The sequence below is a fragment of the Grampus griseus genome, assembly GCF_964374135.1.
Source record: "Grampus griseus genome assembly, chromosome: 1".
NCBI classification, from domain to species: Eukaryota; Metazoa; Chordata; class Mammalia; order Artiodactyla; family Delphinidae; genus Grampus; species Grampus griseus.
Window position 1 is genome coordinate 99,838,851 of NC_139017.1, and position 13,337 is coordinate 99,852,187.

General features: G+C 45.3%; 1 protein-coding gene across 1 annotated transcript in view; it reads right to left on the bottom strand.

The window, feature by feature from the left end:
• Positions 1–12,608, bottom strand: part of LOC309819477 (TLC domain-containing protein 4-like) — a 64,448-nt gene extending 51,840 nt beyond the window's left edge. The window contains exon 1 of the mRNA XM_082649639.1: positions 12,412–12,608. The gene's annotated coding sequence lies outside the window, so the exon portion shown is untranslated. The remainder of the gene's footprint in view (positions 1–12,411) is intronic.
• Positions 12,609–13,337: the final 729 nt, after the last annotated feature.

A 13,337-nucleotide genomic window follows, 5' to 3' on the forward strand; every position in this document is an offset into this window, starting at 1 on the left:
AGAGGAATGTGAGCCCCATGAGGGTGGGAAACACAAACATTTCCCCCCCACCATGGTGTCCCCATACCTAACACAGTGCCCGCCACACAGCATGTGCTCAATAAATGTCTATGAAATATAATAATGATGACAACAGACATTCGTATTCTTACACGTGTTTTCCATTCTGCTAGTACCTGATCAGTCACAGGTCCCTCATTTTACCAGTATAATCAGAACACTAGAAAGAAAAATTTTCTAAATTGACAACCCTAGTAGTATAGTATGAACACATATTCACTGCAAAAGGATTCTCACCTCCAAATATCCCAAAGCTAAGAGCACCAATGTTATAAATGAAATAACATTGAGTGTGTGCCTTACTCCGTTTGTGCTGCTGTAACACAATACCACAGACCGAGTGGCTTATAAACATCATAAATTTATTGCCCATCGTTCTGGAGGCTGGAAGTTCGAAATCAGCGTACCAGCATGGTTGGGTGAGGGCCCTCTTCCAGGTCACAGACTTCACATGGCCGAAAGGGCAAGGAAGCTCTGTGGCATCTCTTTTACAAGAGCACTAATCCCATTCATGGGGACTCCACCCTCATGATCTAATCACCCACAAAGGCTCCACCTACCAGTACCACCACTTCGAGGGTTAGGATTTCAACACATGAATTTTGGTGGGGGTGGGTCACAAACATTCAGACCACAGCGGTATGATATTTGGTTTGTCTATGCCAAACTCCTTACAACGTGTGATATATGTTCAAAGACTTGATGTGTATATTTAACTGTAATTTGCACTGTATTTTCATACTCTCATCAATTACAGATGTACTTATTTATTGAACTTATCTACCATGTCAGTAGCCCTAACACGTAAACGTTTTTTAAAAGTCTCTACTAGCAAACTGTAAATCATTTGTAAATGAACACGTGACTACAGAAAATGAGATATTTACCAGACCAAACAAACAAAAACCCTACCAGAAAAATACCTGCTCCCCACCCATTCTGGTTTTACTTGCATTTTCATACGGGTGGTATGAAATCATTGCAATCATTGCAATCATCTTTCTCAATGCTCATGAAATGTCAATAATTAACCAGAGATGTTAAAACCCCTTAGTAAAGAATAACTCATCATACCACCCACTTTTGACTTTTCATTCATGTAAAAATTTAAGCATCTAATCAAATGTGTACAAAGTTTTCAGCTAACTACACTCACCGTTTTTATTTTTCATTGTTGTTGTTAATTCTGCGTTGAGAGCTATATGAAAAAAAGCTAGGAGAATTCCACCTCTTCTTCTTTTCTGAGCATCAAGCTCGAGAACCATTAGCATTAGAGTAGAAGTCTAAAGGAAGCCAGCGGCATAAATGTCAACCCAACTTCTATAAATCCTCCAGTATTCATGGTGCTGCTTTTTAAACTGAAGCAAATGGAAAGAAATGAAGTCTAAACCTGGAAAGGCTAAGGAACCCTACATTAATATGATTAAGTTACACTCCCTCTCTCGGTGATATGATGTTACTTAAGATTCAACACAGAATTGCTCATTACTATAGAAAAGATTTCTCCATGGTTCTTCCCTGTCAGTTAAGATCCTAAACTCTGAATAAGGGTGTCCTTTATATTTTTCCCATACTTTCAACCCTTTCTCTTCCAAGAGCATATAACAGGATTCAAGTTAAACCGTTTGATTCCGCCTGTTACAGACCTTGGCGATGGATACTCCCCTGAAACAATTTTTTTGGATTATCGATTGTTTGATGAAAACAAAGAATGAAACATTTAAGGTTAAATAGTCATTTCTAACTGGCCTTTATTTTCCCCACAATTCTACGTAGTAATTACAATCAGAGTGGGTTAGGACAGGAAGGAGCGAACTCTGTTCCCCAAACGGGCTGTAAGAGTCATCCACCCCCAGCAAGAAACGCCCTCACTCAGGGGCTCTGGGGTGGTCCCATCTTGTACGGCAACTCAGAGAACTGTTTTGACAGTTAGCTCATATTGTTACCTATCTCCTTATACAAGATTTCCCTTTTATCTCTCATAATCCTGTCCCTTTACATCCTATGCTAAATGCCTTCTAGGAATCTCTGATCTCTCTAATTCATATGTTCATATCCCAAAGCTTCCCCCAACCCCTCCTGCATCACACAATATTTTCTCAGTATATGTTCTGCTTATTCCTACCAGTCAAGAAGATTCTGTAAGTCTCCCTTCTATAGTTTGTTTTCTGGGCAGGGGGTGGGGGGATAAGGTTTCTTGACATATATTTTTCACATAGCCCAGAGTCCCCACCAAGAGGTTCTGACAAAACAAGGGTGAGGGGTTATCCCATCTCCTTAAACCCTCCCTGAGAATTCCTGCTCTTTCAAGAAATAATGTTTCGCCTTAATTGCCTACCACACTTTATCAATTCTCCCTCCTATTATAGGTATTTTTAATTAGAATCTTAACAAAACTTTTATTCTTATTCTCCTAGCTTACATTTACTGATACGTTTTACATGTTCTAGCTATTAACTTAAAAATAAATCAAATGAAATCTAATATAGTTAATCTGTCATGGCAACTTTTTTGTTGTTCTTATTTTAAATTTTTTATTTCATTTTACACTGACTCCTGGCTTGGAATTTGTTTTTATAATGCCTAACAAGAAGTGTGGCTGTAATGAAAAAAGCCCTTCTTTCCCAGCTCCCAACCCACTGAAGAATTCTCCCCTTAGGAAATTCAAGAGTTCATTTTCAGACTTCCCTGGTGGAGCAGTGGTTAAGAATCCGCCTGCCAATGCAGGGGACACGGGTTCAATCCCTGGTCCGGAAAGGTCCCACATGTCACCGAACAACTAAGCCTGTGTGCCACAACTACTGAGCCTGCTCTCTAGAGCCCGCGTGCCACAATTACTGAAGCCCGTGCGCCACAACTACTGAGCCCTGGAGCCCGTGCTCCGCAACAAGAGAAGCCACCACAATGAGAAGCCCGCGTACCACGATGAACAGTAGCCCCGACCTTCCGCAACTAGAGAAAGCCCGCACGCAGCAACAAAGACCCAAGGCAGGCAAAAAACAGAGAAAAAAACCCTTCATTTTCTAGGGTCTTAAGGCTCAAAGCACAGACGGCACATTTTATTTACTTGGTAAATGTTGCTTCTTAGCATCTTACTCCACTCAAAACTTTCATAAAGAAGTCTTTGTTTTTTAAACCTATGAGCTCCAACCACAGCCACTGGATTTGGAATAAACCATAATGCCTTAAGCCAGAAGACAATGGTAATTAGAAGGTCACACTAATACAGTATCTGACACAAATAAAAAGTAAGGTGCTGCAAGTTTATGTAATTTCAGAGCCCATCTTTAAGGAACTCAACATTTCAAATACAACACACTCCCTGAGCCTCAGACGGGGTCCGTGTGAGTGAGGGGCTCTGAAGCTGAAGTAGGGACCGGGCGACACCACATCACCTGGGGGACTCCGGAAGAGGCAAGAGGTTCTGCATTCAACCTCTACCAGCTTCTGATGTACTTATTTCCACATTTCTGCTCTTCCTTTCCTGGAGGGATCACAGAAGGAGCCATTCGGCTGGGGACATCTCTTGGCTTTCTGCCAACACTATGAAATCAAGGAAAAGCTGGACAGAGCAAGATTTTTGCAACTATGTTTTTTTTCTATTATAAACTTAAAATAACACAATTTATAATAGGGCAACTACGTTTTGTTCTTTTTTTTTTTTTTTTTTTAAGGAATCACTGGGACACCTGCCAAGCAACCTAGGAAGTCGGGACCTAAGGAGACAGGGAGGTCTTCTCACCTCCAAATTGTCGATCTGATTACCCCTGAGGAAGTCCTCAGGTTGCAAGGAAGTGACTGAGGCAGGGCTCTGCCTGCCTGCCCCCTATTTCTCTCTTTTGCTCGCTCCCCATAGGAAACAGGAGACGGCATTAAATGGGTTAGAGGGGCTGATGAACAACTGAGCAAATTTCTCCCACCTGCTGAGTTCTTAAGCCAAATTCCATTTGGCTAGAGAGAGCAAGCTAGAATCCAGTCCTAGTCCCAGTATTCATCAAGTGGTCTTTCGCTCAAGAGGAATATGACCTCTTGACCTGCAAGTTCTACAAAATGGAGATAAGAACGCCAATGGGGCAAGACGGTTATGTGGCTTAAATGAGACAAGTTAAATACACCTAGCACAGTGCCTGGCACATCCAGCCACTTGTGGTAGATCATTTAATGACCGTACATTCCTTTGCAATGTGACACTGCCATCCTACCATCCACAGCAAAAGACCTTGCAGCATCTGCCTTTCACACTCTTAGAGCATTGCCCTGAAACTGCCGTGTAAAGAAGGCTGTCTAGCCTACTGTAGGATGAGAGGCCGCATGGAGAACTGAAGCTGCCCAGCTGACAGGCAACACTCAATACCAACTGCCAGCCATGGTGGCAAGCCATCCTGGACCTTCCAGCCCCGCTGACCCCCCAGCTGAATGCAGACACATGAGCGAGTGAGCCTATCACCAGCAGAGTAACTGCCCAGCCACCCACAGAATCATGAGAAATTGTCTTAAGCCACTAGGTTGCTGGGGTGGTTTGTCGTTCGGCAATAGATCCAAACACCACTCCATAAAGGATATCGTTTATTATTACCACCCGTTGCTAACACATATCCTAACGGGGAAACGTTACACCTGACTCACCAATGGCACCAAGTCACACAGGGATAGGCTATTCTGTATCTTAAGCAATATGATCATTTCCGCCTCCTATTAACCTTTGGCCTAGGGGCCCTGAAGCTTGTCTACACCTATGATCCAAATGGGAAATCTGGTGGCTTAAATGAGAAGACAGCCAAGGAGTTACTAAATTGTCTAAGTGGACTTTTATCCTGTTACCTAAGAGCAACTTAAAACCCTACCCAGGGTACTTTGAGAGTGGTTTCTCTTCTGACCTCCTCCCATAAGACTGCTGTTGCCTCACACTGATTCCAACTGCACTATTTTCCAATAAACATGGTACTTATCTGACTCTGTATCTGGTTTGACACTATCAGGTAGCCAAAAAATCTAAATGCAGTGACGTGTTTCTTTGAACCATTTCACAGGCCAGAGAGGTGATGATGCACAAAACACATCTGATGTGGCTTCAGGTGACCTCAAGTTTAACATTTATTACAAATGTCATGTTTAAATACAGGCTTAAGTCCTGTCAAATACCTAAGCTTGGCCCATAGACTTGGTAATAAAGAACGTTCTGGGGCAATGTTCCTGAGGCCAGACTTAAGTGAATGGGGTTACAGAAGCTCAGATCCAGGTGGCTCAGGAGGCCCCAGCTCGTAGACCCCCTAATCCCAGAACTACTCATTCTATAACCTATTAACAATTTTAAGCCTGGTGATGCCCTCAAGGCTTCTTGGAATGATGGCTCTGACCTTTCTAACTTGTGGAGCTGACCAATGTAAAGATTACCATCCTTCCTACATGGATCAAGTGCAGAGTTTTGCTCTTTTTTATTTTAAAGGAAAACCTTATTTTTTTTTTTTTTTTTTTGCGGTACGCGGGCCTCTCACTGTTGTGGCCTCTCCCGTTGCGGAGCACAGGCTCTGGACGCTCAGGCTCAGCGGCCATGGCTCACGGGCCCAGCCGCTCTGCAGCATGTGGGATCTTCCCGGACCGGGGCACGAACCCGTGTCCCCTGCAATGGCAGGCGGACTCTCAACCACTGCGCCACCAGGGAAGCCCAAAGGAAAACCTTTTGTTCAATCTTTGCTATGGTTCGAATACATTAATGCCATCAAAAACAACTTCACTTCTTGCTTTTTAAGTTGCAAGCCTAGTATTCTTGGGCAAATGGGTTCTACTCACAGAAATTCCACTAAAATTATATATTCTCTACTATCTTGTAGAAAAAAATTATCCAGGAACAATATCAGATTGCTGTTTTCATTGGTCATGCATCCTCTTAAAGCTATTTCTGGATTAAACCCATGAACTTACACCTCATCCTAATGACCCTTCACTGCTCAGTGCCAAGGCATGACACCCCTGGCCAGAACTGAGGAACATGATATGAAATGCATCATAAAGCAAGGTCACTAGGTTTGACTGTACTACACTACCAGGAATGTGGTTGAGAAGGCCGGCCACTGCAAAGGCAGCATTTTCTGGATGCAAATCCAAAGGAGACATTTGTTTCACCCCCTAGAATCAGGACTAGATGGGCTTCTCCAATGTGGTTTCTCTTCTGGACACCTTGAAGCTTGTTCTGGATTGTTTGCCTCTTTTCCTTGGCTGCTGGGAAGCTGACAGCCAGAACTTCCAGGAAGAAGAGAACAGTACTTCAAAGTACACTCGCCCTCATACCTCCATCGTATTTTCCTTTGACTTATTTTTCTTTTTCATCCTGAGTTTATTTTATCTTGTCATATGTATGCATCTTTGCAAGCCTTCCCTAATCTTTTTTGGAACAAGGTGGGGTATAAATAAAAGTAAAGATATTATAGTCAGTGTGTATGCCTAATCCCCCTACTCTAGAGAGAGAGCTCTGGTAAGCAAGGGCTGTGCACTGCCCCACTTTAAAATCCCTACAGTGTCCAGTGCTGTGCTTTTACTGCTAAAAAAATATTGGGGGGAATTAAATGGCAGAATATGTACTTTTTGATAGCACTATGTTACCTGAACTATGAAATACACAGTATACTAATGATTTTATCTTTTATCCTCAAAACAAGTTCACATGAGTGTGAAAGGATGCACGTACAAGAGTATTAACTATAGCATTAGTTATCAGAAGCAACCTTAAGGTGCAGTGCTAGGGAAATGCTTAAATATATTGGTACAGGCACACTATCCCAAGTTACACAGACACTGAAATGAACAAGAGGATACAGAAGAAATGTCCATCACATACTACCACGTAGGAAAAAAGTAGGCTGCGAAACGATAAATTTGTCATAAATACATAGCTTGGCACGCTCTGGCATTTGTACAGAAAGAAGGTCTGAAGAGCTATACTCCCCAAACTGCTAACTGGTTGAGATTGGGGGTGAAGCCACGAGAGGTGGGAGCTGGGGGAAGGGGAAGAAGTGAACTTTCATTCTCTTGAACACTGACTGTCTGTAATGTTTCTTATAATATGCAAGTGTCACTTTTGTAATTTAAAAATAAAAAACACTGAAGGAAACATTTAGAGACTTGAGGCTATAATGCATTCTCAAATCCTCAAAATGCCTAATGTCTTAAGGGTTTGTTCTGAGAGACTCAACTGGGATACTCCAAACATGCTGCCTTTGCTCCAAGCAGCCAGGCCTCCCCTTCCCGCAACTTGGCCTTCCTCCCTATCGACTTTATCTTGTCCTGGATTTCTGCACAAAGCATGTAAGAAATTGATGTGTTCAGTAACACTCATACACGTTGTTAAAATATGAAAAGGCAAAGAATCTTTCTCCGTCGGAACATAGCTATAGAATTTATAAGCCCTTAAAACAGCATATAACAAATTATAAAGTATTTAAATTCATAATTGGCTCAGTATTTTTACATGTATTAGAGCAAAACATGTTAATTGAGAAATACTAGTTTGGGGAATTATATCCCTAAAATGAAACACTTTGTAAAGGGCGGTTTTTCATTTGTTCTAAGTTTTTTTATTAAATGAAAATTCCTCCTTCCTCCTCTTCCACTAAATAAACACGTGCCAAACAAAGAGAAGTTTTCTGTGCCTTCAAAATGTACTTTTTAAAGGTTTTTTTTAAAGCCTATTTGAAGAAAGCTAATTAAATTAACTTGACCAAGATAGTTTCTCCATGTCCCCAAAATTTTAAAGTTAAATCAAAACCGATGTATAAATCTACCAATGTATCAGTTATTTCTAAAGCGGCCATGTCACAGTGCACACCAACACAGCCCAGGCCGGGATCCAACGTGGGCTCCAAGCCTGGGCTCCATGGGAACAGTCAGGTGGAGACTATACGTCTGGAGCTCAGAGATGATGTCAGAGAAACCAGGATTGAAAGCATCAGATAGACAGCAGACAGCGGAGGAGCAGCGAAGTCAGACACTGGAAATATATCAACTAAGAAAATCAGACAAGGCAGGGATGGGTCAAAGGAAGGATCCAACTAGGTCAGAATGTGGATGATAAAAGCAAGCAGTAACCAAGCAACCCGGGTGATCTCTGATACCTGTGTACGTTTTCCTCCCGGCTTTGTTTTATTTGTCCACTGGTGAGGGTGTTAGGTATTGGAGTCAGATGTTAATTATTATAAAAAGGAAATCAAAGGCCTACAGATAGACTCTGACCTTGATAAGCATCCAGGGCACAGCTAGTGGAATTAGCTCAAGGATGCTGGATGCTGTCTCACCTATTTCTCCAAGAAGCTTTTTTGGCAATCCCAAAGACTATGAATGATGATTCCAGTTTGACTGTAGATCTTGAAATAGATGTCTAAAGAAGTCTTGATAAACCCTTTTATAAAATGTAATGAGAATACTTTTCCAATTCACTGTGAGGCAAGCAGCCAACTTCCTAAGGAGTTTGATCAGCAAATGGGGTTTTGAAACAACACATCCATCCGCTTCTTCTGCAAGAACTTCTCAAAGCTGGAAGGGGAGACGCGTGCTGCCTACCCACCCACTCTGCACTGTGACGCCCTTTGCTCCCTACCCAGCTGATCAAAGTGGCCTAAATCTACCAGCCAATTAGTTCTGGATCCATTTGTCTTCTTATTTAACCTACAGAGAAAAATCTACTGCTCTAAAGATACTACTTTCAAATCCAAGCTTACTCCTTCCACGCCTCCTTTTCCCTCAAAACCAACTGTTTTGCTTTGAAGTGGACAGAACTGGTAGGAAGTTCTATTTTTGCACCTGCCCATCCAGCTGCCTTTCACTAACGTGAGTCCTTCACCCTCCAGACACCAGATGAGCTCCCACACTTCCCCCTGTCCCCACCGACAGGGGTCCAGGGATCTCCCAACCACTCTAAGTGCCCCCCACTTCCTCCAGCGTCTCCAACCCCAAGACCCAGGCTGCTCCACTGCAACCTGTTTTACCATCCAGCAGACAAATGGTTTCCAAAGAGTGGACTGTGACCCATTAATAGTTGATGAGTTTCTCAGAACACAGAACAGAAACAGAAATAGAGTAGAAATAGAAATGAAAATAGAAACAATGCACAGTAAGGGTACATATTGTTTCATGAAACCTGTTTCAGATACACATACACTTACTTGTGCCCTGAGTCAATGTGAAAATTGTACTGTGCTGTCATCCAGAAATGCCTGAAACAAGTCTTTCTCCATCTAGTCAGACCTCCCCCTTGCTACTGGGCCTGCTGCTCAGAGACTCCTTTCCCCGTGCCGGCTCAAGCTCTGAACAGACTGCCAGCTGTCTTCTTCATCGGCTGTTTGCACAAACCTTGGCCTTTTAGAGTGACTCACAAGCCCCTTCTCATGTAGCCACAGGACTGCCCTCTCCTTGAACAGACCAATGTTCTGAGCAAGCACACACACACACACACACACACACACACACACACACACACACCCCTTTGCTATCCTTAGCCCTCTTTTCAGGATCTGCTCACAGCACCTCCAACTGTCTCACTATGAATAACAAACCCAGTGCAGCAGGACTCCATTTCTTTGCTACCTTTCATCTCCAACGAGAAAAAACATCACCAAAGTCACTCGTGAAACACCTTAGATTTTCTTACAAAATTAACTTCACTTTCCTGATGTAATGCGTTCCCTGATGTAATACATCCAGTGCCTGATACCAACGCCAGGGGAAAGGAGCTCATCCCTAAAGCCTGTCTGCCATCCTTGAGAACAGATGGCTACTCCACCGCCATGTTGCTCTCTCTTCTTCCTCTCACAAGGCAAATGGAAGGAGAGAAGGCACAACGAGGTGATTGTAGGAGCATGGGGGCATCCTTTCCTCTCTCAAGGACAAGGGCGAAAGCTGTCCAGCACAGCTCCACCCCCAGTCCTGCCCTCCCGCGTCCAATCGCCCACAATTCTCACCCAGACAATTCATGCATTATCTTCCTCTACAGAAAAACTCGTTTTCTGTATCTTCCTGTAGACCGTTCAGTTTACTTTTCTCAGTCAAACTGAGTATCCCACTTTTTAATCTTCCAAGAGATAACAAAGCTAAATGAGTCCTTAATCTGCAGGATGTGGGACATTAGTTCGACAAGAAGGGAGTGGGGAGACAATGAGGTCTGAAGGTCTCTTATGAAGCAAACTGTTCAGTTTCCTCTCTTACACGGAAGGCCAGCTTTGAGGGAGGAACATAAATGTGGGGCATCGGTTAGAGCACCAAGGGAGAGAGTGAACAGGTCTGAGAACTGCAGGACAGCTGTGCTAGGCTCTGAAGGGCGAGAAACACTCTCAAAGGGAAAGGGAAAAAGGGCAAGTCACATCTAGGGCACATTCTAGAATTCTCCTCACAGCCCCACCACTCCCTCTCTGCGACCCGGCCCTTTCCCCATTTCCCAGTCAGGAATCCAGGGCTCCTTTAGCACCTCTCTGGTCACCTGGTTATTGGGAGGACAGGCCCTCCAGCCCCACCCAAGTCGCTTCTTCCTCCTTCCCCACTCCTAGCTGGGAAAGTTCTTAACCAATCTAGCACTGAGTTAAATTTCTGATGGCTCCCTGCTCCAGAGGCCTCTCTTTACCTTGCTAATCAAATGAATCTCTCTCCGATGGAGATTTCAGAAAAATGAAGGAAAAGGTAGGCCAACTCTTGCATCCATACCCTAGGGTCTATGTAGAAGGCTTCCTTCTTTGGAATTTACTATAAAGTTTCAGCCCCTTGACCACTGCCATTCCTAGGCACCTCGAAGTATACAGCTTGAGTCGCAAAAAGTCATTCTTCTTTCCAACAAGATAAAGAAGGATTAGAGTGAAAGGAACAGGAACAGAAAGCTAATAGTGTAAAAAAGCATGACTGACTGAGCAGCTGGGTGTGAGGCATCCACCCTAGATAGGTAAAACTCACGCAAGATCACACAGTAAGGATTCAAACTCTGGAGGGAGGTAATGTGACAAAAGGGAGCTGCAGGGGTAGGGAAAAAAAGGCATCCTGAAAATATATTATCCTCAGGATCACCTAATGGCAGAGGAAGGAGGATGGCAAATAAACTAAAATCCATGGTTCCTCAAGCCAATCTTTCAAATTTTCTAGTGTTGCAGGAGTCCACTTTTCTAACTTAGTTTCACCCATACAATTTAAGGACAAGATAAACAAGGGAAAAATTCTTTACTTCACATATAGCACACTTAAAAGGGGACTGGCATTAATTCTACCGTATTACCTTAACTGGCTACACAAAGATGAAACTGCATTCCAAACTATACCCTGTGCTCACATAGCAGTATCTCACTTAAAATACACAATCTAAGATCCATTTTTCTCAACTCCGTTTATGAATGGCTAAAGATTTTACTAAAGTGACAGGTTTTTTTCCTACGACACATCAACTCCTAACATCCACACAGACTCTTCCAACTTGTCCCCAAATTGGAATCAGATTCATTTAAACATTATCAAAGATCACTCTTTAAGAATAATTTTATAATTTCATATAAAAATGTGCACCACATTCACACTCAGATGTGTACAACTAAGAAAATACTGGCCAGCAACAGTGAACCTTTAATGAACTTAGACAACTCAAAGCGCTTTCACGGAGGGCGACAGGAAAATGCTAGCATTATGGATCCCATTTCATGGCTGGGTAAACCCAGGTACTTAGTTCAATAAACTTGCTCGGGTATACAGTGGTAGAGATGGAAGCAGAAATCAATTTCTCCCTCTGACTCTGCGCCCAGTCCCTCTCCCACTAGACTCTTCAGCACTCGGTAGCTAAAAATGGGACCCACTTGAGAACTGCAAGCGTAAATAAAAGCTTCTTGTTTTATTTAGTAGTGGGGAGGTGTAATAGGGGGAGACTTACCCACTTGATGCACCTGATCCTGTACCGGCCTCTAACAAGAAAGCTTTCTCTGGATGCCCAAAGCATCCATCCCTTTGAGCTGAGACCCGGGAGGCACCCCCAGGCAGCCCCATCAGCCCGAATCACACAGCCCGGGAAACGCGAGTGGAACGCTGGGCGTCTGGGCAGCGCTGGGGCCGCGGGCCTCGGGGACACCATCTGCGCCCAGAGCTGCGCCGGAGCCCGCCAGGCTAGGAGGATGCTGAGCCGGCAGCACACACCTGCTGGAGCCCTCCGCGGAGCCCCGGGCCGCCTCCCGCGCCGGGGACGCCCACCCAGCCTCCAGGCGTCGGAGCCCTCGGCCGCGCTAGGCCGGGGGCGGGAAGCCGCGGCGCCCCTGCCAGCGGGCTGCGCTCGGCGGCGCAGGAGAGCCACGGGGCAAAGCGAGCCCGCCCTCCTCCCGAGCCCTCTCCAAACGGCGTCACCTGTGCCGGGTCCCGGGGCGACTCGCGCGCGGGCAGTGGTGCGCCGGGCCGGGAGAGGGCGGCGAATGGTTACAGTCGCCTGGTCATCCGGCCCGGCCCGAGGGCTGGCGCCGGCCAGAGCCGCCCCGCGAGATGCTCTTTGGGAGCCAGGGGAGCCAGGGGAGCCGCGGGCTCCGAGCCGTAGGGAGGAACAGACGCGGAGGATACTGCTACCGCCGCGGCCGCCGCGCCCGCCTGGACTGCGGGCTCGGGTTACCGCAGAGCGGCTCCTTAAAGGGGCCGCGGCGCTCGGGCTCAGGCTCCCGCTCCGGCTCCAGGAGGCTCCGACCCCAGGCCAAAGTGGGCGGGGCCCGGGGCCCCGAGGCCGGCAGTAGGGCAGACCTTCGGGTGCTGGAACTTGGGTCCCGGAAAGGGCTCAAAACCGGGAACACCCGAGGCGGGCTGCGGTGGGATCCTGGAAGAGCACACCTCGCCAGGGACAGAGCGTAAGGTTCCTCGGCTTTCCAAAGCAAGTAACAAGACTAGCAAGTGGGACAATGGTCTGAGTCCGCTTCCGCAGCGGTCAGTACCTGGGCTAGCCACGTAACCAAAATTCTTTTCAGATTATGAATTTACATTTTTCCTTAGATGCCCAAATTCTGGTTAATGAAGCGCATGGTTTGATTATCAGAAAGGAGGTGAAAGGGCAATTGCTGATTTTTCCTGCTACGTCTCTCTTAGCCAAAGTCCCTCGCAGTTTTTGGTTTGGGGCTGCAGATGCGTTCCAAACTGGGTAGGGGGCGTGTGTGGAAGAGGCAAGTTCTTTTGGAGTAGCCTCCTCCGGAATCCCTGAAAAACACCACCTACACGCGGAGCCCCTCTGCTGTCAGGGTGGGGAAGTAGGATTTGGAAATTTTTGGGTGCTGGCTGAGAATTTCAAGTTGCCC